We start from the raw sequence: 27,312 nt of genomic DNA on the forward strand, positions 1-27,312 counted from the left end.
ATCGTGGACGAGGTCCACGATGTCCGCACTAGCCCAGGAAGGTGCCCGCCTCTTGCGGTCCAGGGCAAACTCCCGGGAGCCGCCAGCCTGGTCCCGGCAAGAGGGGGTGGGCTGGGGGGCATCGGGTGGGTGGCTCTGTGCCGTGCCAGGTGCAGGGTCTGCTAGCTGGGTGCTGGCAGGCTTGCACCTGGCACAGGCACCGTAGCCAGCCCGTGCCCCTTTAAGGGGTCCGGGGCCGGGAGGGGGGCATAGAGTTTCCCTGGTGTTGGCCAGAGTGGCCACCAGGGAAACCTGGGGAGGGCTAGCCTCCCACTAGTTCGAACTAAAGGGCTACACAGCCCTTAGTTCGAACTAGCTAGTTCGAACTAGGCGTTAGTCCTCGTAAAATGAGGTTTACCTAGTTCGAACTAAGCGCTCCGCTAGTTCGATTCAAATTCGAACTAGCGGAGCGCTAGTGTAGCACCTATTAAAGTTAGTTCGAACTAACGTCCGTTAGTTCGAACTAACTTTGTAGTGTAGACATACCCTAAGATTTTAAGGCACTTCGTGCTACAATCTCCCAATTAATAAAATTTTTGAAACTCTACAGGCCAGGAGTGTTAGTTTTGTTGATCTGCTAAATCTACTGCAAAAAAACCCTCATGTAATTGTGTGGCCCTACTGCATAAATGATTGGTGTTACAATGAAACCTATGTAAAGGGATCGCTTAAGTAATTGGAATTAAATAATTTGTTTCATTATCCAGTAGCAGCAACTCCAAGAAAAATGGTTTATATTGCAAGTCTTGTGATAAAATTGTAAGATTTGGCAACACCAATAATTATCATTTTTATTTTAATAGCCTCTAGAGGCCAACCAAATCAGAGCACTACTGTACAAACACATAGAAAATGACAGTCCCTGCCCCCAAAAAAGTTTCCTAATTAAAGACAAAGCAAAATTTATATTCAATATTTTTATGACTACTTTGAGGTTGTCTCAGGATAGATGCTGGCATAAAAAAATCTAGGTCCTTTGTACAGGTTTCACTGTATATCTAAACTACAAAGCTGACATATTTAATTAGGGTTCTAATGCACACCAATGGAGTACAGTATTTGTAAAGTTCTTCATTTTCATCAGCATTTTTTTAAATAGTTCAATGCTACCTCTGATTCCCAAGTGCTAACATATTAATCTTCACACTTCTGAGTCACCGATGTAAGCAAGCTGTGGCTTTAGCATCAGAGAGTTTCCTAGGAGTAAAGCAAACTGTGCCTTGTGCCCACAATAACATCTGAGTCATGAGTTCCAGGGTGATTCTAGCCCACCTTTGTAAAAACTGAAAAAACTCCTACATTTTTCCCTACCCACCCAACCCAAAAGATATCTGCAGCCCCCTTCAACGATAACTATGTGGTTTGAGCCTTCTGAATGATTTTAGATGTGTTGTCAACCTGAAAGCTACTAACTGTTTCTGCCTCTTCTGATACAATCAGCATCAGCTTCCAAACAGGCAAAAATGCTTTGCATGTTATCTAAATATAACATAGCCCATCTTGTTAGTCCTTCTCTCTTTCCAGAGGTATGAAAGAAAAAAGATAGATGGGGAGTTGCTCCGGGGCAGGAAGACAGCAATTTCATGTCTTAGCCTTGTCAATTGGGAGCATAAACTATATCAGACCTTAAGCAATGGTGGGGATCCTAAGGCTGGGAGGCCAGATCTGGCCCCTAGTTTGCCTGGATCCAGCCCCGGAGACTTAGGGCTCCCCCACCCCCAGTGTTGGAGAGCCTGCACTGGCACTACAGTTGCCCCCTTCAGCCCTACTTCTGGTGGGGCTGGAGCACACAAAATCTACTAGCCTGAGCCCCACTAAGCTTTGATATGCCAGGGGAATGTGGGAGGTGTCTTTCTCCCCAGTTTGGGGCCACATCAGTGATGGTTTGTGGTGTTTTTGCTTCTCACTTTTGTGTTGCCTCAACTGATTATTCTGTGGGTCAGTGGCCCCTGACCCAAAAAAGGTTCCTCAACCCTACCTTGAGTGGATGAGAAGCTGGATCTGAGTCAATAGTGTGCTCACTAATGGAATACTGGGCTGGATTAGTGGGAACATTACTAGCAGATTGAGAGAAGTGATTATTCACCTCTGTTTGGCACTGGTGAGGCCACATCTGGAATACTGTGTCCAATTTTGGGTCCCCACTACAGAAAGGATGTGAGCAAACCTGAGAGAGTCCAACAAAGGGCAACAAAAATTATTAGGGGTCTGGGGCACATGATTTATGAGGAGAGGCTGAGGGAACCGGGCTTATGTAGCCTTATGTAGTCTGCAGAAGGGAAGAATGAGGGAGTATTTGATACCAACCTTAAACTAAATAAAGGAGACAGACTGGGTGTGTCTAGACTACACAGTTTTTTCAAAAAAGTTGCCTTTTTTCAAAAAAACTTCACCCGCGTCTACACTACCTTGACATTCTTTCGAAAGTAAATCAAAAGACTACGGCAATTTTGTCGACAGCAGTAAACCTCATTTTATGAGGAATAATGCCTTTTTCGACAGTGACCTGTCGAAAAAAAGGCGTGTGTGGACACGGGGGGGTGAGGTGGAGGAGTTTCGAAAAAACAGAACTCCAGGGAAAAGCCCTGGTGGACAGTCCATCTGCAGGAAAAATCTCTATTGTTCCTGTGTGTAGCAATGTTTTATAGGCACGGACACCCTGGGCAGCCATTGTGGCAGGAAGGTAGCTAGAGGAAGCCTCTGACCACATGGCTGTCCCTGCCTCTCTGAGAATTCATCATGGCACAAGCCCAAGACCCCCGAGGCCCCCAAGGACCTTCCAGGGAGCCATCCCAGCAGCCTTCCAGGGGCACGAGGCGAGCTCCAGCCTGGTCAGGGCCAGAGGTCCTGACCCTTTTAGAACTATGGGGAGAGGAGGAATTCCTCCTGGCTCTGCATTCCTGTCACTGGAATGCAGACATTCACAGCCACATGGCCGAGGGGCTGGCCAAAAAAGGACACCACCCCAGAACCTTGGAGCAGGTGCGGGCCAAGGTTAAAGAACCCCCGGTTCTGGTCAAGACCAGGTTGCAGACACTAGTGCAGCATTGCCAGGAGGGGGCTGAGGACAACCCAGAGGAGCTGCTGCAGGATGAAGAGGAGGAGGAGGACCCCAACCACAGTTTAGTTACCCTGACCCTGGAACCGGTCCCTGAGACCCAGGAGGCCTCACAGGCATCCTCTCACACTGGTTAAGGAACATCAGGTGAGTGCAGTCAGGGTCACACACACAGAAGAGGGGAGGTGGGAGCACAGGGGATGCGGGGCAATCTGCACATGTCATGCTCTTCCTGGACAGCTTGCATCCCTCTGTGCATGTGCAAGCATGTTCATTCCTTGGGCAGATGGGCAGCTGCTCACAGCTCAGGAAGGGCCCCACACATGTCTGACTCCAGGGAGGGCTGTCCTCCCTCCTGCCAGGAACTGCGGGAAGCAGACTGGTCACAAGGACCCATGCACGACACCACCCAGACCACTGCAAGTGTCATATCTAGCACTTGGGCATGTATGCACAAGCAACACAACAATTAGTCCCACAGACAGTGCTGCCACGGGCAGGCGGTGGGTGTGTGGGTGGGGGCCCTGGGAGACCCAAGCTGCTCCAGGCTCCTGTCCTATGTCTTGTGACCCACTGTGGCTTCACACTTCCCTGGGCTGTATGGCTATGGTGGGGAGGGGGGACGTTGGCCTAGCCACCTTGGGGCCCCTGTGAGACCAGGGCTGTTGGACAGGCCAGACGTGGGCTTGCAGTGAGAACATTCCCATCCCTTGCTCTAAGGACTTACTCACTGATCACAAGCAGGGACAGTGTGTGCATTCATAAAACTGATCACTTCTCCCTCTTCTCCACAGCCGGACCTGCTGGATCAGAGTGCAGTATGACACCCGTGCCACCACCCATCCAGTCCCATGGAAGCCGCAGGCAATGACGGGTCTACAGTGACCTCATGTGGAAGCATGTAGAGCCCTTGAAAGCATGGAGGAGACCATGGCAGAAAGGGCACGGGAAGAGGCTCAGTGGCATAACCAATTGCTGGAAGATTTCCTCCCGCAGTGGATGGCAATGTGTGGGAGTATCTGAGAGGCCCTGGCTATCCCAGGTCCTGTCCCCATTGCCGCTCCTCCCACTCAACCTGCTCCAGTCCCCTCTGCCTCTCCTTCTTTCCCCTCAGCCCCTGCCACCCTTCACCCCCTGCCATTCCTCCCCAGTTTTAAAAAGACTTTGCTAGTTGCACAAGAAAGTTTATTTTTGAAAACATTTTGCACACAGTTTTATTTTGTTACAAAAAGTTATTTATTTTCACATAGTTTGTTAATAAACATAACGTTTTTTATATTAAACCTAGTATGTGTGTGTTCACTGTCTGGAGACTGGTGCAGGGATGGGTTGTGGGAGGAAAGGTTTTGGGGTGGGGAGCCCAGGCCAACAGGCCCCATTGGGGAGACCCTGGGGAAAGTCATTGGGCTCCTGCTGAGAATCTCTCACACAGAGCCTCCCGGATGCGGACCCTCATCTGATGGGCTTGGCAGATGGTAGCTGTCCGGGCTACTCAAACCGCCTCCTCTCCACATCAGCCCGGATCCCCCACCCTGAGAGTAAGGCCTCCCCTTTGCTCTCCACCAGGTTGTGGAGCATGCAACACGCAGCCACCACCTCGGGGATATTGCATTCCCCCATGTCGAGGCGACTGAGCAGACATCTAAACCTTTCCTTCAGCCGACCAAAGGCACATTCCACCTGCAAGCGCGCCTGTGTCAGGTGCACGTTAAATTGTTCCCAGCTCGTGTTCAGATGCCCAGTGTATGGCTTCATGAGCCAGGGCATGAGGGGGTACGCAACATCGGCCACAATGTAGATTGGTATCTCCACGTCCCCAATAGCAAAATTTCGCTGTGGGAAGAATGTTCCAGCCTGCGGTAAAGGTAGGAATTTCGGAAGATCCAAGCATCATGTGCCCGGCCTGACCACCCCACACAAATGTCAGTGAATAGTCCACAGTGGTCAACCAGGGCCTGCAGCACCATGGAGAAGTACCCTTTTCTGTTGATATACCGGGCTGCTTGATGGAGCGGTGCATGGATTGGGATGTGAGTTCCATCAAGTGCTCCTCCACAGTTCGGGAATCCCAGACCAGCAAAGCCAGCAATGATGGTGTCTAGATCTCCGAGGCAGACAATCCTGTTCAGCAGCTCCAAGTTGATGGCCCTCACCACCTGCAGAAATAGACACATACAAACACACAGAATAGGAAGTTAGAGGGGTTGCCCAAGTCCTTTGGAGGTGCCCCCTCTACCTTCCTCCCCAAAGACCCCAGGACCCTTCTCCCCCGGCGGCTGCTCCCAGCAGTAGGGCAAGGTGAGGCTAGGAGCCCTCCCCCCACTCCCACTCCATTGCCCCCCTCCACCCTTTCCTGTTATAGTCCCCCTATCCCACGTGGACTGTCCCCTCAGAGGGTATGTCTACATTACCACCCTAGTTCGAACTAGGATGGTTAATGTAGGCAACCGGAGTTGCAAATGAAGCCCGGGATTTGAATTTCCCGGGCTTCATTTGCATAAAGCCGGGCGCCGCCATTTTTAAATGTCCGCTAGTGTGGACTCCGTGCCGCACGGCTACACGCGACACGGACTAGGTAGTTTGGACTAGGCTTCCTATTCCGAACTACCGTTACTCCTCATGAAATTACTTAGTGTAGCCGCGCGGCACGGAGTCCGCACTAGTGGACATTTAAAAATGGCGGCGCCCGGCTTTATGCAAATGAAGCCCGGGAAATTCAAATCCCGGGCTTCATTTGCAACTCCGGTTGCCTACATTTCCACCCTAGTTCGAACTAGGGTGGTAGTGTAGACATACCCAGAGGGACTTATCTCCATCAATACAGTGCCAACAGTAGATCTCCCCGTGCCAAACTGGTGGCCCAGCAAACTGTAGCTGTCAGGGGTGGCCAGCTTCCAGAGGGCAATAGCCACCCACTTCTCCAGGGGGATGGCAGGGCGCAGGTGGGTGTCATGTCATTGCAGGGTGGGGGCGAGCTAGGTACATAGCTCCTGGGAGGTGGACTTCCGCATACAGAAGTTTCAGAGCCAAGCCTGGTCGTCCCACCACTCCATGACGAGTCGGTCCCACCCAGGGCTGGCCCGAGCCCTTTTGGCACCCTGGGCCCGGGCACGCGGCACTGCCCCTGGATGCACGGCGTAGGCGTGTGCTGGCCACAGTTGCTGGCGCGCAGTCTGAGGCCCACCCCGGGGCCGACGGTGCATGCGCTGCTCAGCCCGGCCCGGCCAGTGCTGCTGGCACGCGTGCTGGGCCATGCAGGGCCCCATGGCCCTGGGGAGAAGGGTGCTGCTGGCCAGCGCTGCGGGGCCGGCACTGCGGGAGCCGGGCACGCGGCGCCTGATGGCAGCTGTAAGGGATGCCGTGTGCACCTTACAGCTACCATCAGACCAGGGCCAGACTGAGCCATTCTGGCACCCTGGGCAGACAGTTTAATTGCGCCCTGGGTTGGGAGAGGGCGCGTGTGCGGCCCCGCCCCCGCATGGCGTGTAGGGGGGGCGTATGGAGCTGGCGGCAGCAGGACGCACATTCCTGGCCCGGCCCGGCCTGGTTACCACCACTGGTGCGCAGCCCAGGGCTGCCCGGGGCAGGCCAAGTCTGGCTGTGCAGGGCCCTGTGGCCGCGGGGGGAAGGGTGCTGCTAGCCAGTGCTGCGGGGGTTAACACGGCCCCTGCCTCAGGCGGCCACTGCAAAGTGGCTGCTGGGAGCTGCTGCAGCCTGCAATTCGGGAGCGGGCCACGCGACGCCTGATGGCAACTATAAGGGGAGCTGCACGCCCCTTACAGCTGCCATCAGGCGCCCCCCATAGGTTGGCGCCCTGGGCAGCTCCCCGGCTAGCTGAATCCTTAATCCAGCCCTGCTTGTAGCTGAGATGTAATACACCTCTGGGCTGGGCTGCCTTTCCTTTTCTTGTGGTTACCCCTCTTGAAGAAGGGACTCCTGGGACAGCTGCTATTGCAAAAGCTGGAAAAACGTAAAAAACAACAAATACTCTAGCAGCACCTTAAAGACTAACAAAACACGTAGATGGTATCATGAGCTTTTGCGGGTACAACCCACTTCTTCAGGTATAAGAACATTCCAGTAGAATGGCACTGTCAGGCAGCAGAGGAGAACTGTGGGTGCCCAGAGGCACAATCATCTCTAGCAAACATGCCCCTTCCCCAAGATGCACAGATTGGTGTGCAGGCCCCCAGCCTGCTCCACAGCAGACAAATCAGCCCCCCTTGCTGAATGATCAAAGAAAATTCCTCAAGGAGCACCTTGCTTAGATTTCCTCCTTTAGCTACCTCCTGCAGGTTTTCCCATGAGTAGGCAATCAGGCTTTTTCTTACTAAGATCCTCTTCTATCAGCCTTGAGTTAGCCTCATCTCTGCTCATTAACTATGTCATGGTGAAGCAGTGCATGAAGGAAATCTTTGAAAACATCACTTCTGTTAAATATTTGTCAGCAGCTAGTGTAAAGCAATATTAAGCGTACAAAACTGCCTTTTTATTCTTCTTTCTCTTTATTTGTCCTGTTAAATAAACAGGACAAATATAAACAGGACTCATAGAAACAATGAGCCTAATTCTTCTCTCACTTGCACTGTTGTAAATCAGGCATAATTCAGATACATCAGCATAAAACCTGTGTAAGTAGAGCCCTTCATGGATATAAAATTTGTATCTGCATCAGTCCATGATCCACAAACATGGTCTATGAATGTTTGCAGATATAAATTGGATAGCCACAGATTTGCAGGGATCTATGTATACATGCGAGAAGAAGTAGGTATAATTATTTATTTTTTTATGTGTCAGAATGAAGCAACTCAAACATACTGGTTTTTGCAAAAAGAATGATAACGGAAAGCAAATTAAAATGATGGAGTGACAGAGAGGCTCCTTTTCTCTGTTTACTTAATGTCAAAAACGTAATCTTATGCTTGCGCACAACCCAGTTAATGTCTGTGAGACTGTGCATTAGGCGGGGTTAGTGAAAGTGAACATGGTAGCTTTAATCTGGAGCAACTTGTGAAGGAAAATGTCATCCAGTAAATGAACTGTTCCCTTCCTTAAACAAAGCAAGCAGAGTCTTCTACAGTAGCTCCTTTAGCCCTCCCAATAAAACAGCACAGTTGAGGACAATGCTTGAGCAGTAGCTGGCAATCAGAAGTTTTCTTTGGCTATATAAGCCATTAATTTAAACAAGTGTTTTTTGTTTTGTAAACGCAGTGGTATACATAAAATGCATAACTGTACTAGGGCTATTTTATTATTTTGTGCAGTTTCAGGCATCCTAACACTTATGCACTGCCCAGGAACGTAACTTGAAATATTTCTGACTTTAAAATTGTAAAACCAATATTTATCAAACTTAGCACAGCAGCAACTATTGCTCATTAAGGACTCAACCCTTCTTCCCCCACAATATTTTATATTTGAGTTATTGTAGTACAAATTATACATAAATAACACATAAATAAGTGTTGTTGTCTTCCTCCCACAACTCAAAAATGGCTAAATATAGGTCCCAAATTTCCCATTGATTTCAGGGGGCATTGAAGTGGCCGATAGGTTTGCTCAAATGTTTAAAAAGGATCACCTTTGAGCTGAGACCTTGGTTTTGACCACAAGAAAGTAGGATCCACCATAATCCAACTCTGTTGCAGTTCCACTAAGGATAGCAGTGCCCAAACCTTTAGTGTGAACAGGGCCAGGCATTTATAACACAGTTGTATAATCCTTTTCAGAGTCGAGTTAGAGGATGATACAGTGGTGAAAAGAGATACCTTCATTACACTGCAGCTTTCATTGTGTGGGGAATGTACAGGTGGAGACTCATGGATTCCAATTTTCCAGATGTAGCACATACTAATGTAATGCATTGACTGATCTGTATATATGCCACTGACCCCTGGGGTGTGAATACACCACTGTCTCCTGCTAATTGTCTTATTTCATGGAGAACCTTACTTGCATTTAAATGGTCCTAACTTTGCTTTGAAGTTAATATTTCTTTGATGGAATTAAGTGATCTACTTCATGTCTTCAGTTGTTTGTTTGGGGCACATCTTTGAAAGATTGGCTTAACAAGGAAGCAGAATTTTGGGAATGTTAAATTCACAATAATAATGCATAGCTCTTCCATAGCCTCTCCATCTTCAAAGTGCTATACAGCTGTTAACTAATTAATCACAGTGATAATGGCTAGAAATGCCATTGTTCAGAGGAAAAAAAGCTTTTGGTTCTGTAGAAAACAAACAATTGAGAGAGTCATTAAGTTGAGCTGTTCACTCACTCTGAATCTAAAAAGATTCAGGCTTCAAGTAATTTATTAATAGAATAAATGCTGATTTATGTATGTTGATGGTTTAGGTAGGGTCTTTTACTCCTCCAAACCCCAGATTTTTTTTCTCCAGATTTTAGTACATTTCCAGAATTTAAATTTCACACTCCATGCAAACCCAAGAGTTCCATCTCTAGTCCATCTGGCTTTGAAGATAACCTTCCTCATGCAAATCCATGAACTGTTGTTTTGAGTCTGGAGCCAGACAGGCTGAAACAATAGCATTACAAGATGTATAAGCTTTCCCCATTCACCTCAAAGGGAGTAAGTTCTATCACTTAATTAAGATGGTTTAAATGCAAAAGCTGCCATTTCATTGTTGATTGCCATGGCAGAAGCATCCACCTCACATGTTTAACTAGTGCAGCTGCAAATCCTGACATGTCCCTAGTCATTTGAAAGGACATCACAAAGGAATGAGGGTTCATGTTTTCAACTAGTCAAATACTGAAATCACCAAGCAAATGGTCTTTAATGTTGGTCCTTCGCTGATCTAATATGTGGGTTGTCCTTTCTCTTTTCACCTTTCTTTTCTCTCTTTCACTAGATCTGTTTGTTTTCTTCAGGTTTTGATTTCCAGTGGTCCATTAATTAGAAGCAGAACTATAACTCTGTGAGATGCTTTAGTTTACATTTTCACACTGATCTTTGTGAGATGTTCTTTTTGGTGGAAAGCATCACTCGTTTTTCCTTGTCTTCCTCTCCCTTCGAAGACTCATTTTTACAGACAAGAGCGGCGAGGAGTCCTGTGGCACCTTATAGACTAACCAAAGTGTCTGATGACATGCATCTGACATGCATGGGTCTGATGACATCTCCTGACGAAGTGGGTCTTTGCCCACAAAAGCTTATGCTCCAACACTTCGGTTAATCTATAAGGTGCCACAGGACTCCTCGCCGCTTTTACAGATTCAGACTAACACGGCTACCCCTCTGATACATTACAGACAAGGTTAACTTCTTCCTCCATATCTGATTAGTGCAATTTCAGTTCAGTTCAGTGAGACTTTATTATCATGACAAGCTATGCAAGCATTGCCAAAGTGTTTAAAAAGAGAGAGACTGACAGACAGACTCCTTCGCTCTACATGATGATTTAAGCATGAACCAGTAAGTATTCCAGAGAGCACCCTTCCCCCTCAGGGGCCAAGCATGTTTTTGCAGCAATGCCAGTGTATTACAGATATGAGGCGCTCTGGGCCTTCATTTAGGCTGCTGCATGGCAGCACATTGTGTCTCTCTGAGAGTTTGGCCAAACCCAGTGATGCTTATTTTTAAGATGTGGATGACACCTTTCTTCACTAAGGAAAATGCTATACTTAGCTTACATTCATGTAGTTTTTGAACTCCTTGAATTGCACTCAGATGCCACAGTGCTGAGTGTGTTATAAATACCTGGATTAAGTGCATTGATTTGATCAGATGGCTTTAAATAAGGTAGACAGATAGGTAGAAAGACAGATGTTATCAGCCTTGCCTGTTTTATATGCCCTGTTCATCTTGCCTGCCTGTCTGGTTGTACATTTCTAATGTGTCCACCATTGTAGTATCTAGGCAGCATTTTAAAGCAGATTTACATGACAAAATTTGGTCAGAGTTTACAATGGCTTTTTGGCCTTGTCAACACTTGCATTTGAATAGTTTTCATTACCAGTTCAAATGTACATGATGGGTTTTTCTGCACCAGGAAATTACGTCCAATTAGCTCACCACCTAAAGAGTCACCTGATGTGTAGAAAGGAATCATGATGCGTACCACCATGTTACTCTAAGGTTAGACACATACAGCTGACATTAAACATGACAATCTGTTGAATGTTAAACACTGAGGCTGTGTCTACATTGGCACCCCTTTCAGAAAAGGGATGCTAATGTAGCACTTTGGAATAGGCAAATCCGCGGGGGATTTAAATATCCCCCGCGGTATTTGCATTCACATGGCTGCCGCTTTTTTCCGGCTTGGGGAAAAGCCGGAGAAAAGCGCCAGTCTAGACGTTATTCTCCGGAAAATAAAGCCTTTTCCGGAGGATTTCTTATTCCTTTCAAGTAGGAATAAGAAATCCTCCGGAAAAGGCTTTATTTTCCGGAAAAGGCTTTATTTTCCGGAGAATAACGTCTAGACTGGCGCTTTTCTCCGGCTTTTCCCCAAGCCAGAAAAAAGCGGCAGCCATGTTAATGCAAATGCCGCGGGGGATACTTAAATCCCCCGCGGATTTGCCTATTCCAAAGTCTACATTAGCATCCCTTTTCCGGAAAGGGGTGCCAATGTAGACACAGCCAGAGTGTTGGTTATCCTCACTCCTCAAGTATACAACCAGGGCCAGATTAAGGCATGGAATAGCCGGACAGCTGCCCGGGGCGCCAACCTATGGGGGGTGCCTGATGGCAGCTGTAAGGGGCGTGCAGATCGCAGGCTGCAGCAGCTCCCAGCGGCCACCCTACAGCGGCTGCCCGGGGCGGGGGCCACATTAACACTGCAGTGCCAGCCAGCAGTGACCTTCCCCACGGGGCCCTGCACAGCCAGGCTTGGCCCGCCCCAGGCTGTGCGTCACTGGCAGTAGCCAGGCTGGGCTGGGCCGGGCACGTGCATCCTGACGCTGCCAGCTCCGCGCGCCCTCCCACACACGCCAGGCGGGGCACAGGGCCGCGCATGCATTCTCCCCCACGTGCTAGCATGGGGGGGGGCTGCGCATGCGCCCTCCCCCAACCCAGAGCGCAATTAAACTGTCTGCCTGGGGCACCGGAATGGCTCGGTCTGGCCCTTTATACAACTGCCTTGTTGACACCTATTGGCAGCACATAGCTAGTTTCTTTATGGTTAGGGTCCCATCATTGATATTTTTGCTGGATTGTGTTTACAAAGTTGCCAAAGAATGCTGGTTTCTATGGATTGGTGGCGGGGAGAGGAGGTTGTATGAAGTGGATGCCCATCCACCAAAGTCTGGCCTCAGACCATTAACTGATTTGACTGCTGGGGACACCAGTTGCTGGTGACTTTAATCTATCAATCTAGAAGTGAAAAGTTTCCCTTTGCCAGTCTCCTGAGTTTTCCAGTCTTTGTATTTAGGGACCCAGTCAACTACAAGATAAGCTATCAGTAGTTTCAGGTAGGACAATTGCCCCAGTGTGCTTACCTACCTGTGGTGCTCTTACAAGCCCTCCAAGGAATTTGGTCACAAATTTAATTAGCAAATTATTTTTTTAACGATAGTCATGAGCAAGGACGCATGTCCTATGCGGTGACAGCCAAGGCATGAAGTGGTATATGAATGTTTAGCACATCTGGCTCATAAATACCTTGCAATGCTGGCTACAAAAAGCCATGCAAACTCTTGTTCTCACTTTCTGGTGACATTCTAAATAAGACATGAGCAGCATTATATCCTGTAAATGTAAGCAAACTTGTTTGTCTTAGCAACTGGCTGAACAAGAAGTATGACTGAGTAGACTAAAGTTTTGCACTGTTTTCTTCTTGGGTGCAGTTAGGTAACAAAAAAATCTACATTTTAAATTGAGCCTTCACGATGAAGAGATTGCACTATCGTGCTTGTATGAGGTGAATTGAAAAAACACTATTTCTTTTATTTATCCTTTTTACAAATATTTGTAATAAAAATACAAAGTAAGCACTGTACACAATATATTTGAAACTGTAGAAAGCATCCAAAATATTTAATACATGTAAATTAGTATTCTATTGTTTAACAGTGCTAGACAGAGCATCATTCTCTTCCCCCTTTCCCTTCTATTTATTCCCCTACTCATAACTCCAGTCATCTGAAGAAGTGGGCTGTGGCCACGAAAGCTCATGATACCATCTACATGTTTTGTTAGTCTATAAAGTGCTACCAGACTATCTGTTGTTTTTTATTAAAACTATGATTAATCATGATTAATTTTTTAATCAGGACAAAATATTTTATTAATTATTTTTAATCGCATGCATTAACTACAATTAATTGATAGCTCTAAATTTTACCTATGAAAGTGTTTGCAGGATCTGGACCTAAGTGACTATATGCAAAATATACACAGAAAGATTATGGAAAATATCTATTTTCTCTTAACAGTTACTGGTTACAGTAGTATTAACTGGTAAAATAATCAGCTAGAAGGTAATTTTTAAATTGTTTATGTCCCTTTAATTATCCCCTCAGAATGCAAGTCTTGTAATAAACAGTCTCTGCCATCTACTTTTTGTGAATACAGCCAGACAGGTATTAGCGGAATCAACACCAGCACTAGGGCTTTGATCCTGCAGACTTATGTATGTGAGTAATGTACACCCATGGGCATAGCCATATCAAAGTAAAGATTCACATGCATATATCTTTGTAGAATCAGCACCTCAGAAATTAGTCATTCAACCAAAGTAACGTTTTTGTAGTGAATCAGATACTAAAGAGAAGGGTAATTTTGTATAAAAAACAGAATGTAGCTGCAGAGATACACCAAAATCAGAGAAATTATTGGTCTCACACCCTCGGGACCTGACTAGTCCTGAATGGGGGATTTTGCTAGACCAGAGAGGTCCCCTGCCACCAGCATCCCAGTCTGCTACCTCTCCTTGCTGCTGGCCCAGTCAGGGAGCCCCAACTCCAGGTGATCCACGGTCACTTCCGACCCCATTGCTGCCAGCTCAGCTGGGGAGCCCTGGAGCTACCCAGCCAACACTGGGATTCCCTGACTCTGGGGCTTCCCAGCCACCTCCGGCCCTGCTGCTGCTGACCCAGCTGGGGATCCCCAGGGCAGGGCTCCCTGATTACCACTGGCCATACTGCTGCCAGCTCAGCAGCTACTGCACCACAATCCCCTTCTGATTTACAAAAACTGCTACATGACCCCAGGATAGGATCAAAAGCCTGATGTCAAAACTCCACCACCCCGGGCAAGGTGGCCAAAGCCCAAGTCCTGCTACCCCCAGCAGGCCAGCCAAAGCTGAAGCCCAAGGACGTCAGCCCCAGACATGGAGCCTGTAACTTGAATCCTACTGCTCAGGGCTAAAACCTTCAAACTGCAGCCTCAGCCCCATCAAGTCTAATGCCTGCCCTGGCAGCCCCATGGGGTCATGACTCACTTTGGGTCTCCAACCCCACAGTTTGATAACCACTCTAAATACTTTGTTGTCTAGAACAAGCTTCTTTATATTTAGAAAGGCTTTAAAAACATGTTTGGATCTTAAACTCTTTGGCTGTGTCTACACTGGGCCACTTATTCTGGAAAATCAGCCGCTTTTCCGGAATAACCTGCGAGCTGTCTACACTGGCCCTTGAATTTCCAGAAAAGCAACGACGCTCTACTGTACAAAATCAGCCGCTATTCCGGAAAAACTATTCTGCTCCCGCTTGGGCATAAATCCTTATTCCGGAACACTGTTCCAGAAAAGGGCCAGTGTAGACAGCCCAGTAGTCTTTTCTGGAAAAAAGCCCCGATCGCAAAAATGGCGATCGGGGCCCTTTTCTGGAAGAGCGCGTCTACATTGGGCACAGACGCTTTTCTGAAAAAAGAGCTTTTCCGGAAAAGCAGCCTGCCAATGTAGACGGTCCTTTTCCGGAAAAACTGAAAACGGAATAGTATTCCGTTTTAAGCAGTTCCGGAAATTCATGCCAGTGTAGACACAGCCTTTGGGATGGGGCCATCTTACTGTTCTGTGTTTGTACAGCACATAGCACAATGAAATCCTCACTTATAACTGGGGCTGCTTGGTACCACCATAGTACAAAACAATCCTCTATGGTTAAGATTACTGCCCTCTGAATTCGATTATGTGAAAAGTACACATCTGAAATAGGCTCTCCCTTTGCTGTTTTATGCTCCTTTGGATTCACTTCTCTGAGATAGCAAGCCACAGCTGATCTCCACTCTGGTATTCTCTACTGGCACTGTCACAGCTGAGCATTGTAAATATACTATGTGTATAACATTTATGAAATACAGTAGTTCAGTCATAGTATCTCACTGAAACCTTAAAGGAAATGTTAAAAAAAAACCACATTCTACTCCTTAGTGTTTCGTTTACTTCTGGCAGGAGTATTGGGGCTTTGAAAACAGTTCAAGCTGAACAGGATCAAGGTATTCTTACTTTGAAATAAATGTTCACACATTGAATCTGAAAGAACAGCTGTTCCTGAATAACTCCAGGTGTGAACACCCCCATATTGATGAATATATCTTATTCAGGGTATGTTTTCCAGGCCTTGCTCAGATTGCCCAGCACTTTGATTTATAGCAGCCTCCTAAGCAGCAATGAGATTATTTGTGTAAGTCAGTACTTAACAGCATGAGGATGGTTATACAACGAGGTCCTTAGATTGTAAGTTATAGAATCATAGAATCATAGAATCATAGAATAATAGGACTGGAAGGGACCTCGAGAGGTCATCGAGTCCAGCCCCCCGCCCTCAAGGCAGGATCAAGCTCCGTCTACACCATCCCTGACAGATGTCTATCTAACCTGTTCTTAAATATCTCCAGAGAGGGAGATTCCACCACCTCCCTTGGCAATTTATTCCAATATTTGACCACCCTGACAGTTAGGAATTTTTTCCTAATGTCCAATCTAAACCTCCCCTGCTGCACTTTAAGCCCATTACTCCTTGTCCTGTCCTCAGAAACCAAGAGGAACAAATTTTCTCCTTCCTCCTTGTGACACCCTTTTAGATATTTGAAAACCGCTATCATGTCCCCCCTTAATCTTCTTTTTTCCAAACTAAACAAGCCCAGTTCATGAAGCCTGGCTTCATAGGTCATGTTCTCTAAACCTTTAATCATTCTTGTCGCTCTTCTCTGTACCCTTTCCAATTTCTCCACATCTTTCTTGAAATGTGGCGCCCAGAACTGGACACAGTACTCCAGCTGAGGCCTAACTAGTGCAGAGTAGAGCGGCAGAATGACTTCACGAGTTTTGCTTACAACACACCTGTTGATACAACCTAGAATCATATTTGCTTTTTTTGCAACAGCATCACACTGTTGGCTCATATTCAACTTGTGGTCCACTATGACCCCTAGATCCCTTTCCGCCATGCTCCTTCCTAGACAGTCGCTTCCCATCTTGTATGTATGTGGGGAAGGCACTTCATGGCACTATACACTATAAATCATCATCTAAGTCAATAGATAAAACAGGAAATTAACAATTGAAAACACATCTAGGAACATTTGGGGTCCATCAGTGAATAAAACAACCTATTTGGAATGGTCATGTAAAATTCCAGGGATTTTTTTTCTTCATCTCCAGGGCCATCCTTACCATCTGTGGTGCCCTACACAGCATGAACACCTGTAAAGATTCCCCCCTGCTTGCAAGGGTGACTAATCTCAGGGCTGTGGGGCAGAGGGGGGCTGTGGTGCGGTCAAGAGCAGGTCAGAGAGGCTAGCAAAGGAATAGGCAGGGGTGCTTGTGACACAAGTGGAGCTGTCTAGGCAGCCACCTCTGGCTGGGCTCTGCACTTTGGTTGGCCCCATGCATCAGAGGGATGAGAAATTGTGGGGCCCCGGGCAGCCTGGAGCATTAGCAGGGGACACTCACCAGCGGGAAACAGTGACATGGCCCCACCCATTCTGCTTCGCTGACTCCCACAGCAGCATCCTACTTAGAGGAAGGAGGAGGTGGAGCTTGGGGGAGGGATGGAATGGGGGGAAAGGAAAGGAGCAGAGCAGGGGCAGGGTCCTTGGGCAAATAGGGGAGTTGTTGCAACACCATAAAGATGGTCCTGTCGGATTGTGGTCCAGCAAGGGTTGGTCGCATAGCTGGCCAGAAGGGGAATCAGCCGGTAAGCAGTGACAGCGGTTGGGCACAATTCTGGGGGGGCCGAGGAATGGGGCTGCTGGTGCTGCCCATGGCTGCTTAATGTCCAGTCCCTAAACATACATAGAGTTTGAGGCATCAGCATGGTGATCAGGATATTTGAAGCATCAGCATGGTGACCCAAATTTAGTGGTACCCTACGCAGCTGCATGTACCTAAGGATGGCTCTGCCCATATCATCTCCATGCATTAACCTTGTAGACATCTTAGATGCACGTATGAGTTAGAGAAGGGAATATGCTGCCCTCATTTACTGTGGTTTCTATGACAGGTAGAGATGACCACTTTTTTTTTACATGAAAATATAAGCTACTAGAAGATTTATCCAGTGTTGCTTGGGTCCTTAGCTCTATTCATTTTTTGTTTTGGAAAATAAAATGAAAATGTACATGCTTCATTTGAATTATTGCTCTGCAGCAGGGCTGGAAATGAGGGATTCAGTATGCAGGCTGCCTGGGCAGAGAGCACTACTATAGCCCTCTCTCCCTGCAGCAGCTTGGGGGTCAAGTGAGTGAGAAGCACCTCTCCAGGACTGGGGCTCCAGCAGGCACAGCCAGGGACAGTGTTTATGTCCCCCAGCTGGGGCTGGTCCAGGTTCGTCTGCCTTTTGCGCAGCCCAGCCAGAGTGAGGAATGCAGCAAACTGTGCACTTTCCCCTCACTCCCTGACCATCAATGTTCCATAGGAATCAGGGATACTGGAGAGGGGAATCTTCCCCTAAAAGGTGCCAGAGCGTGGGAGACTTGAGGCTGAGGAGTTTTCAGTCTGGGGAGGAAGTACCCCTGCTAGCCCTTTTCACCTGCCTGGTGATTCTGTCTCTTTTCTGTGTGGTTTTATGAGCAGCAGTCCCATTCCAGGTGCATATCACATTGGTCAAAGAGCTTCAGAGGGGTACCATCTACATGTTTCATTAGTCTTTAAGGGTATGTCTACACTACCCCACTAGTTCCACGAGGAGTAACGGCAGTTCGAACTAGGAAGCCTAGTTCGAACTACCTAGTTCGTGCCCCGTGTAGCTGCGCTGCACGGGGTTCGAACCAGCGGGGTTTTAAAAATGGCGGCTCCCCGCTTATGCAAATGAAGCCCGGGAAATTCAAATCCCAGGCTTCATTTGCAAGTGCGGTATGCCTACATTACCCTCCTAGTTCGAACTAGCGGGGTAGTGTAGACATACTCAGACAGATAAACAAATGCTCTCAAATATAAAGTATATAGAGAGGGAAAGTAGGTATAGGGCAGAGACCTGAAGTTTAAACTGGAGCGTGTGTCTTATCCTTGTGTATTAAATAATTAGGAAGTCAATAATGGTGTGTGGTTGGCTCACAAACCACCATAACAGAGTTTTCAAAACTGACCTTACACTCTTTCTCCAGGGTCTTTCATGATGACTTTTTGTAAAAGGTAGATGGAAGGGCTGAAAATGAAAAATGAAACATTAGTGACATAATAGAAAAAGGAAAGATGGTATTATGGCTAACTCCCAGAATTCAGGAGATTTGGGTTGAATTCCCTAGTCCAACACAGACTTCATCTGTGATCTTGCGAAAGTCGTTGAGCCCTTCTGTGCCTCAGTTTCCCCACATAATGAGGACATCTCCTTTTTCCTATCAGTTTAGACTGAAAACACTTCAGGGATGTGTTGAAGACATGACTGCTTTTGTGTTCGCCACTGAATTTTCAGATGATGTTAGTCTCTTTGGCACACAGTCCTGAGAAGAGTGGGAAAAGGGAGGATCACCTGACCTTAATCTGCCCAGTGATAACTAGGGTATATAAGTAGCATTCACCCATCCCTCAGAGCATTTTGCCACTCTGAGGTGCTTAAGTGGCAGCATGGTTGCAACCCATTTGGGCTGCTGGGAACTGTCAAGGCTGCTGGCTTGCTAGGCTATCAGAGGCAGGAGCCTGGCTGTGATCTCAGACATAGTGAGATCAAAGACCTTTAGCCAGAGAGTGTGTCTAGTGTGATCTCTCCATGGTGGAGCAACCCAGGTAACCACACCTAGGCTCTGTCTACACTGGCATGAATTTCCGGAAATGCTTAAAACGGAATAATATTCTGTTTTCAGTTTTTCCAGAAAAGGAGTGTCTACATTGGCAGGCTGCTTTTCCCGAAAAGCCCTTTTTCCGGGAAAGCGTCTGTGGCCAATGTAGACGTGCTTTTCCGGAAAAGAGCCTCGATCGCCATTTTCACGATCGGGGCTTTTTTCCGGAAAAGACTACTGGGCTGTCTACACTGGCCCTTTTCCAGAACAGAGTTCCGGAATAAGGACTTATACCCGAGCGGGAGCAGAATAGTTTTTCCGGAATAGCGGCTGATTTTGTACAGTAGAGCATCGTTGCTTTTCCGGAAATTCAAGGGCCAGTGTAGACAGCTCGCAGCTTATTCCGGAAAAGCGGCTGATTTTCCGGAATAAGTGGCCCAGTGTAGACACAGCCCCTTGTGACAGCTGCTGGTGTAGTGTGAATCCTGTCTAGGTCAGGGTTATAGGATGGACTGCAGCCACTGATTCCTTCAAGGCAGATTTGTACTCACCTGTCACTTATCTTATTCCATCATTCTTCATTCACAATGTCAAGTCAAGAAAGAAGACCAAAAGAAAGAAAAAACATCATTTTCTTACTTGGGTGTCTATACTGAAGGTCCACGTTCGGGCCCATACGCAGGGGGTGTGCGAAGGGTGCAAAAGCACTCCCATGGTCCCCCAAAGTAAATATGCTCCTGCTGGCCAGGGGAAGGCAGGAGCAGCATGCTGTTCAAGCCTCCCTCCCCCATGTTCTGGCCGGCCAGGGGAAGGCTGGGGCTGATTTGCCCGCTTACTTGGGGGACCATAGGAAGTGCATTCATACCATTGCGGTCTATATTTACAAAAAAACCACCTCCCCCCCCACAGAAATTCCTGCATACGGGCCTGGCATTGGTGTCCAGTCATCCTGAGCCTTCCCTTCATGTCTATCTCCATTTTGTGTGGCATCCTCTTACCTCATCTCCCGTCATTGAGAGTATGGTAGAGTAATTCCTTTCCTATCCTGCCCTAATGTTACTGGTATTTTGGGGTTCTGGCTTTATGCCACTACCACTTGTGTTTTGATAACCATATTACTTTTGTTTAGATATCAAGTTGAGGGGTCCCTATTAATTAGTACCGGTTACTATATATAAATAAAGCTATTTATTATCCTCCCCAGTGCTTTTTTTGTGATGGTACTGCCTGGTATGCAGTACCGACACCTCCAGTCAGAGCTCAACAACTTTTCCCCTGGAGTACCGGCACCTTTTTTTTTTTTTTACAAAAAAAGCATTCCTCTGTAACTAATTGACCGGTGATAGAGGTATGGGCAAATTTGGCCATTTTGACTCAGATGTTCCTAGACCAAAACTGAGATTAGATCTTTGCCAGCATGACATTGCCTCTGATTATGGATTTGTACAGTACCTAGTGCTTTAAGCACCTCAGTTCAAGTTGGGGCCTGTAAGAGTTAATGCAGTACAAATAATAGATCATAGTAATCTACACAGAGACATGACAATTGTGAGTTCTTTGTGTATGCCTATGTTAGGGAATAGGATCGTGGGCGGCTGGTATCCTAGGTGGGAGAAGGCATTGCTATAGGCGTACTGGGGCGAAATGTTGCTGTTCCCGAATGCCTACCCTCCCCGTGCTCTGGGGCTGGGGAGGTTGGGGCCGTGCACCCTCCTCCCTCTCTGGTGCTCCAGGGCCAGGAAAGCTGGGGCTGCATGCCTTCCACTCCACTCTCCCCCCCATCTTCCCATGGTGGGGGTGGGGGGCAGGCAGCTTGGCTCCCATGTGGGGATGGGACCTCAGCAGAAGGGCCTGCTCTCCCAGCCCTACCATCACCGACCGCCCATGGATAGGATGATATAAAGGATCTTTTCTCTTGGGCCCTCCATACAAGGGCCAGGGGCAAAGGCAAAATATATATCTCCACATCAGGTGAAGGGTAGGAGCTGCTGCTGCTGTATCCATTGAGGGTGCAATTAATCTAAAAAAGGAATATTCTACAAGGAGCTAGCCAGCAGGAAATGGATTTTAAACTTCCTAAGGCTTGCAGGGGGAAGGGGCACATTTCTGTTTACCTGTTTGCCTGGCTGTAGCACAGCAGTGTTCAAAGTGCTGGCCAGAGTGGCTAATCAGGCATTGTTGGAAACATCCTGGAGTTGAACAAAGTTGATAAAAAGCCTTCAGTAGCACATACTTCGTGACTGTCAATAGTAAAGGACAAAAGTCGCTCATGGACGTGGAAATTTTTTGATACTGAAACTGGGCGTTTTTCGCAACTTTTGTCGTGTTGCAATGTGAACGTTCTCCAGGTTTTGTTGCCAAAAAGGGGTTTTTATCGATAAAACTTGCCAGTTTGGGGTTATCCTCACAACATCTCTGTGAAGTGTGTGTGTGGTTTGTGTTACCCCCATTTTATAGATTGGAAACTGAAGGACAGGATCGATTAAAACTAAGATCGCGTAGAAAATCTGTGACCAGGCTGGAATCAGAATCCATGTCTTCTGATTCTGTCTATCCCCTGTTCACTAAAGCCAGGTCTATACTGGACCTGGAAGGTTGGGTTAAGGTATGCAACTCTAGCTACATAACATACATAGCTGGAGTCAGCTTACCTTAAACTGAGCTTGGTGCCGTCTTCACCGTGGGAGTCCAATGGGAGAAAATACTCTTGACAGCTTCCCTTACTCCTTGTCACTTCAAGGAGTATCGGCGCTAACAAGAGCCACCCTCAGCATTCGATTTAGCAGGTCTCAACTAGACCTGCTAAATTGAACACCAGAACATCGGTCTCTGCCACAGCAAGGGGAGACATGGCCTAAGTAAACTATCTTTCACCTCCTCCCAGATTTGCTCAGCAATCCCTTTATCCAGAAAATACTTTTACTCAGAGCTGTGGCTAAATGCCATAGTCTAGCCCAAAGGCTTGAATATATTGATTCCCCCATAAAAGTTTAAATCACCATGACTAACACCTAAAACAGTATTTACTTGACCTCTCCCCCATGAATAAGAAACCCTGAACTCAGGATTCCCTAAGTAAATGGAGGAAATTATCTTGAAATAATTTAGTATTTTATTGATACTTAAATACTCTTATTGATTGGGAATTGTAAACATGTCATTGATTTTGTGAAGCTGTTTTAAAATTCACTTAATCTTTAACAAATTAGATTGGTGGGCAAAACATAAAAGTGAAAGAGAGAGGTAAAAAAAGCTGTATGCTATGCCTATGCACTGTCTCACACCTTTTGGTGTTTTCAGCAGATGTATGCCACATACTCCTCTTGGTTGCAGTGGCCTAGAATACATAATACTTTTATCTTTTTTATTTTTTCAGTAGTTACATTGGTAAAATATAGTTCATCTTCTGTCACGTGTGTTTAAATTAGGTTTCACTTTTATATAATACTAAATTTAGCATTGCAAAAATGGCTGAGAATCAGTGTATACACTTGGATTTCCTTTAGCAAATTCAGAAAAGGGCACTATTGATTTTAAATGTAGTCACATTTTTTAAATGAATTGAAAGGTTCCAGCATTGTACCTTTTTGTCATGTAGATTAAAAACACATTTTCCTACATATGTATTGCCCTCCATTTCTATGGAAGAGATCCATAAATAATGTAAAGGGGAAACTTACTATACAGGAGGAAGAGGTGAAATTGACACTATAAATAAAGTGATTTCAAATGCAAAAAGTAAATAAATTGAAAATGAGGAAACAATTTGATTTACTTAGTATAATTAAATATGTAATATACATTGTTACAGGAAACCTAGATGTTATTTGTGACAATAGCTGGTAAAATAAAACAAAGGAGAAAGATATTTTTCTTTTAATTTATTGAGTTTGTAGCCCTTTTAACTTTTAGTAAATAGAGACTTTTCTATGAATGATAAAATTTAAACCAAGAGCTTATCTTTTTGAAAGCCAGCACACTTCACTAGCAGCTCTGGAAGTGCTGTTTTGAACAGTGCATCTGTAACCCGCACACCTTCTGGTTGTGGTTCACCGTCCCATGTAGTAGCACTTAGACCACTTACAGAGAAAGAATGAGTGTGGTCTATGATCTTAGCTCATGGTGTGTGTGTAGAACCTCCAGCGGTCCCAGGTTCAGTTCTGCCTGTCACTCTTACCCATCCTTTATGCTAATTAATTAAGCTCAAAGTACAGGCAGAACATTAACTGAAACATGCCTGTGACGGGGCATGCCGAAACCAGGGAAACCAGGGAAACCACCTGGTGCCGGGGGCGGAGAGAGCCCCACCCACACAGCCCTACTGGGCATGCTCCAAGGGGAGCGCAGGTACAAAAGGCTGCAGGCCTGCTCAGAAGTGGCAGACTGCAGCCCAAACTGGAGCTAGCATCCAACTGCCAGAGAGGGAGTCGCCAGGAGGGCTGAACGTGACACTGCCGAGCCTGAGCCGGGCTGGGCCCCAACGCCGCAGCCGCCAACCGACCCCCCGTGACCCGAGTGCCGGACCGGACCGGACCCTGCCAACTCCGATGCTGACCGGGGAAGTACCAGTACAGCCACCCGACCAACGCCGACAGGTGGGACCGCGGCGGGCCGGGGGCAGGGGGTAGGAAGTGACCCAGGGCAGGGAGCTGTAAAAGCCCCTGAGGGCTCAGGGCGTTGCGGGGAGGAGCCCCCGCCGAGCCAGTGGTGGGAACCACCCGCCACTACTAGGACCCTGGGTCGGGGGCCGGTGGAGAGGGAGGGCCCGGGCCCCCCTTACCCCTCCTTCCCTGACCCCCGGCGAGTGGGGGCTGGGATAAAGAACTTTGGACTAGGCCTCTGGGCCTGCGAGCTGTGGACTAGGCCGGGCGGCTGTATTTCCCCTAGTGCAGGGGCAGTGAACTTTGGACTAGGCCGGGAGGCCGTATTTCCCCTATCCCAGGTGCAGTGAACTTTGGGGGTTAGGCCAGGAGGTCGTATTCCCCCTAAAAAGGGGCACCATGCTTCGGGCCGAGGCCCAAGCTGTGGGAGTGATGCCCCGGAGGAGGGTGGCAACCCCCGGCAAGGGGGGGGGCCCCCGACAATGCCACTTATCACAGTTCCAAGACTCTTGTACCCAGTTGAAATACAGTAGTTCATGTGGACTACATTTTTGCTCTTTTGTACTCTGAGGGTACGTCTAGACTACATGCCTCTGGCGACAGAGGCATGTAGATTAGGCTACCCGACAGAGTAAAATGAAGCGGCGATTTAAATAATCGCCGCTTCATTTAAATTTACATGGCTGCCGCGTTGAGCCGACAAACAGCTGATCAGCTGTTTGTCGGCTCAGCGCGATAGTCTGGACGCTCCCCTGCCGACATCAAAGGGAGTTGTCGACAACCCAGGTATGCCTCATCCCAGGAGGCATACCTAGGTTGTCGACAACTCCCTTTGATGTCGGCAGGGGAGCGTCCAGACTATCGCGCTGAGCCGACAAACAGCTGATCAGCTGTTTGTCGGCTCAACGCGGCAGCCATGTAAATTTAAATGAAGCGGCGATTATTTAAATCGCCGCTTCATTTTACTCTGTCGGGTAGCCTAATCTACATGCCTCTGTCGCCAGAGGCATGTAGTCTAGACGTACCCAGAGTGAAATGATTAAATCTTTAATTCTTGGATTAGCATACACAGATCATTAACCGACAAAGCACATCTATAAGAGCTTGTCTTCGCTACGTGGTGAACCAACGCTGGAGCAATCAATCCACTAACGGTCACTTTATCGTGTCTAAGATGCAATAAATTGACCTCTGCATGCTCTCCCATTGACTCCAGTACTCCACCAAGATGAGAAGAGTAGCCAGAGTCAATAGGGATGTGTCTAGACTACATAACTCCGTCAACAGAGCCATGCAGGGGCAGATGACTGTTTTGCGGGGCCCCTGGCAGTGTAACTCCGCGAGGCCCCCCCCTTTGCCACGGCACATGCGCGGGGCTTTTTTAAGCGCGGGACCTGGGGCGGCCGCCCCATTCGCCCTGCCCTATATCTGCCCCTGGAGCCATGTAAAATAGTTTACCTGACATAGGCAATGAAGTGGGGATTTAAATAATCCCTGCTTCGTTAAAATTAAAATGGCCACCGTGCTGTGCCGATGATCAGCTGATCTGGGGGTATGTCTACACTACAATGTTAGTTCGAACTAACATTCATAGGCGCTACACTAGCGCTCCGCTAGTTCGAATTTAAATCGAACTCGCGGAGCGCTTAGTTCGAACTAGGAAAACCTAAATTTACGAGGATTAAGCCTAGTTCGAATTTACTAGTTCGAATTAAGGGCTGTGTAGCCCCTTAATTCGAACTAGTGGGAGGCTAGCCCTCCCCAGGTTTCCCTGGTGGCCACTCTGGCCAACACCAGGGAAACTCTATTGCCCCCCTTCCGGCCCTGGACCCCTTAAAGGGGCACGGGCTGGCTACGGTGCCCGTGCCAGGTGCAAGCCTGCCAACACCCAGCCAGCAGACCCTGCACCTGACACGGCACAGAGCCACCCACCCGATGTCCCCCAGCCCACCCCCTCTTCCCGGGACCAGGCTGGCGGCTCCCAGGAGCTTGCCTGGGACCGCAAGAGGCAGGAACCTTCCTGGGCTAATGCAGACATCGTGGACCTCGTCCACGATCTCCGCACTAGGCACAGGAAAGTGGCCGTCTAGGGCAGGAGAGCTGCCAGCCTGGCCACCCAGGAGCAGGTGTGCATGAAAATCAAGGGGGTCCACTGAGACCCCCGACCCTGAGCCCTGAGCTTAGAATGGCCGTACTGGGTCAGACCAAAGGTCCATCTAGCCCAGTAGCCTGTCTGCCGACAGTGGCCAACACTAGGGACCCTGGAGGGGATGGACCAAAGACAGTGACCAAGCCATTTGTCTCGTGCCATCCCTTTCCAGCCTTCCACAAACTTTGGGCAGGGACACCACTCCTACCCTCTGGCTAAGACTACTCCATGGACCCAACCTCCATGACTTGATCTCACTTCCCTTTCAACTCTGTTCTAGTTGTAGCCTTCACAGCCTCCTGCAGCAAGGAGTTCCACAGGTTAACTCTTTGCTTTGTGAAGAAGAAGAACAACTTTCGATTACTAGTTTCAAGCCTGCTACCCATTCCTTTCCTTTGGTGTCCTCTAGTCCTTCTTTATGGGAACTCATGAAGAACTTTTCTGAATGCACTCTCTCCACCCAACCCCTGCTTTTAGAGACCTCTATCCTGTCCCCGCTCCATCTCCTCTTTTCTAAGCTGAACAGTCCCAGTCTCTGTAGCCTCTCTTCATATGGGACCTGTTCCAAACCTCTGATCATTTTAGTTGCCCTCCCCTCTCCCTCTGCGGGCTTCTGGGGGTGGAAGCTCTCCTGCAGCCCCCCAATTGCCCCCTCTCCCAAGATGGCAGCCTGCGGCAAGTGCAGCCGGTCTGATGGCCGAGTGCTGTGATGTGCCCAGTGTGGGCATTCCGGGCACTCCAAGCCAGGACTGGTTTTCAAGCGGGGCACCCTTGAGAACTTGGCTAGCCTGAGGCAGCATCTCCACGCTCTAAGTCCTCCTCTGATGCCCTGCCGTCACTGCTTCCGGCCATCCTTAAGCCCTGTTCAGGGTCCACTCAATGTGGACATGCTAGTTCAAATTAGCAAAACGCTAATTCGAACTAGTTTTTAGTTCTAGATGTGTTAGTTCGAATTAGCTTAGTTCGAATTAAGTAATTCGAACTAAGTTAGTTCGAACTAACTCTGTAGTGTAGACATACCCTGGCACAGCACGGCAGTCTAGACGGGGACCGTCAACAAAGGAAGCCTTTGTCGACCGCTCCCGTAAACCTCATTTCACGAGGCATAAGGGAACGGTCAACAAAGGCTTCCCTTGTCGACCGCGCCGCGTCTAGACTGCTGCACTGTGCCGGATCAGCTGATTGTCGGCACAGCACGGCGGCCATTTTTATTTTAACAAAACGGGGATTATTTAAATCGCCACTTCATTGACTTTGTTGGGTAAACTATTTTACAGACTCCATCGACGGAGCCATATAGTCTAGACACACCGTAGGAGAGCAGCTACCGCCGACAGGACTG

At 47.8% G+C, this 27,312-nt stretch overlaps 1 long non-coding RNA gene across 1 annotated transcript in view; it reads right to left on the bottom strand.

Annotated features, from left to right (window-relative positions):
- Window positions 1-3,630: 3,630 nt before the first annotated feature.
- Window positions 3,631-27,312, bottom strand: part of LOC142826821 (uncharacterized) — a 37,826-nt gene continuing 14,144 nt past the window's right edge. The window contains exons 2-3 of the long non-coding RNA XR_012901080.1: window positions 18,591-18,649; window positions 3,631-5,253 (exon numbers count right to left, since the gene is read on the bottom strand). This is a non-coding gene — a long non-coding RNA (uncharacterized LOC142826821). The remainder of the gene's footprint in view (window positions 5,254-18,590; window positions 18,650-27,312) is intronic.

The sequence above is a fragment of the Pelodiscus sinensis genome, chromosome 2 (assembly GCF_049634645.1).
Source record: "Pelodiscus sinensis isolate JC-2024 chromosome 2, ASM4963464v1, whole genome shotgun sequence".
Lineage (NCBI taxonomy): Eukaryota > Metazoa > Chordata > Testudines > Trionychidae > Pelodiscus > Pelodiscus sinensis.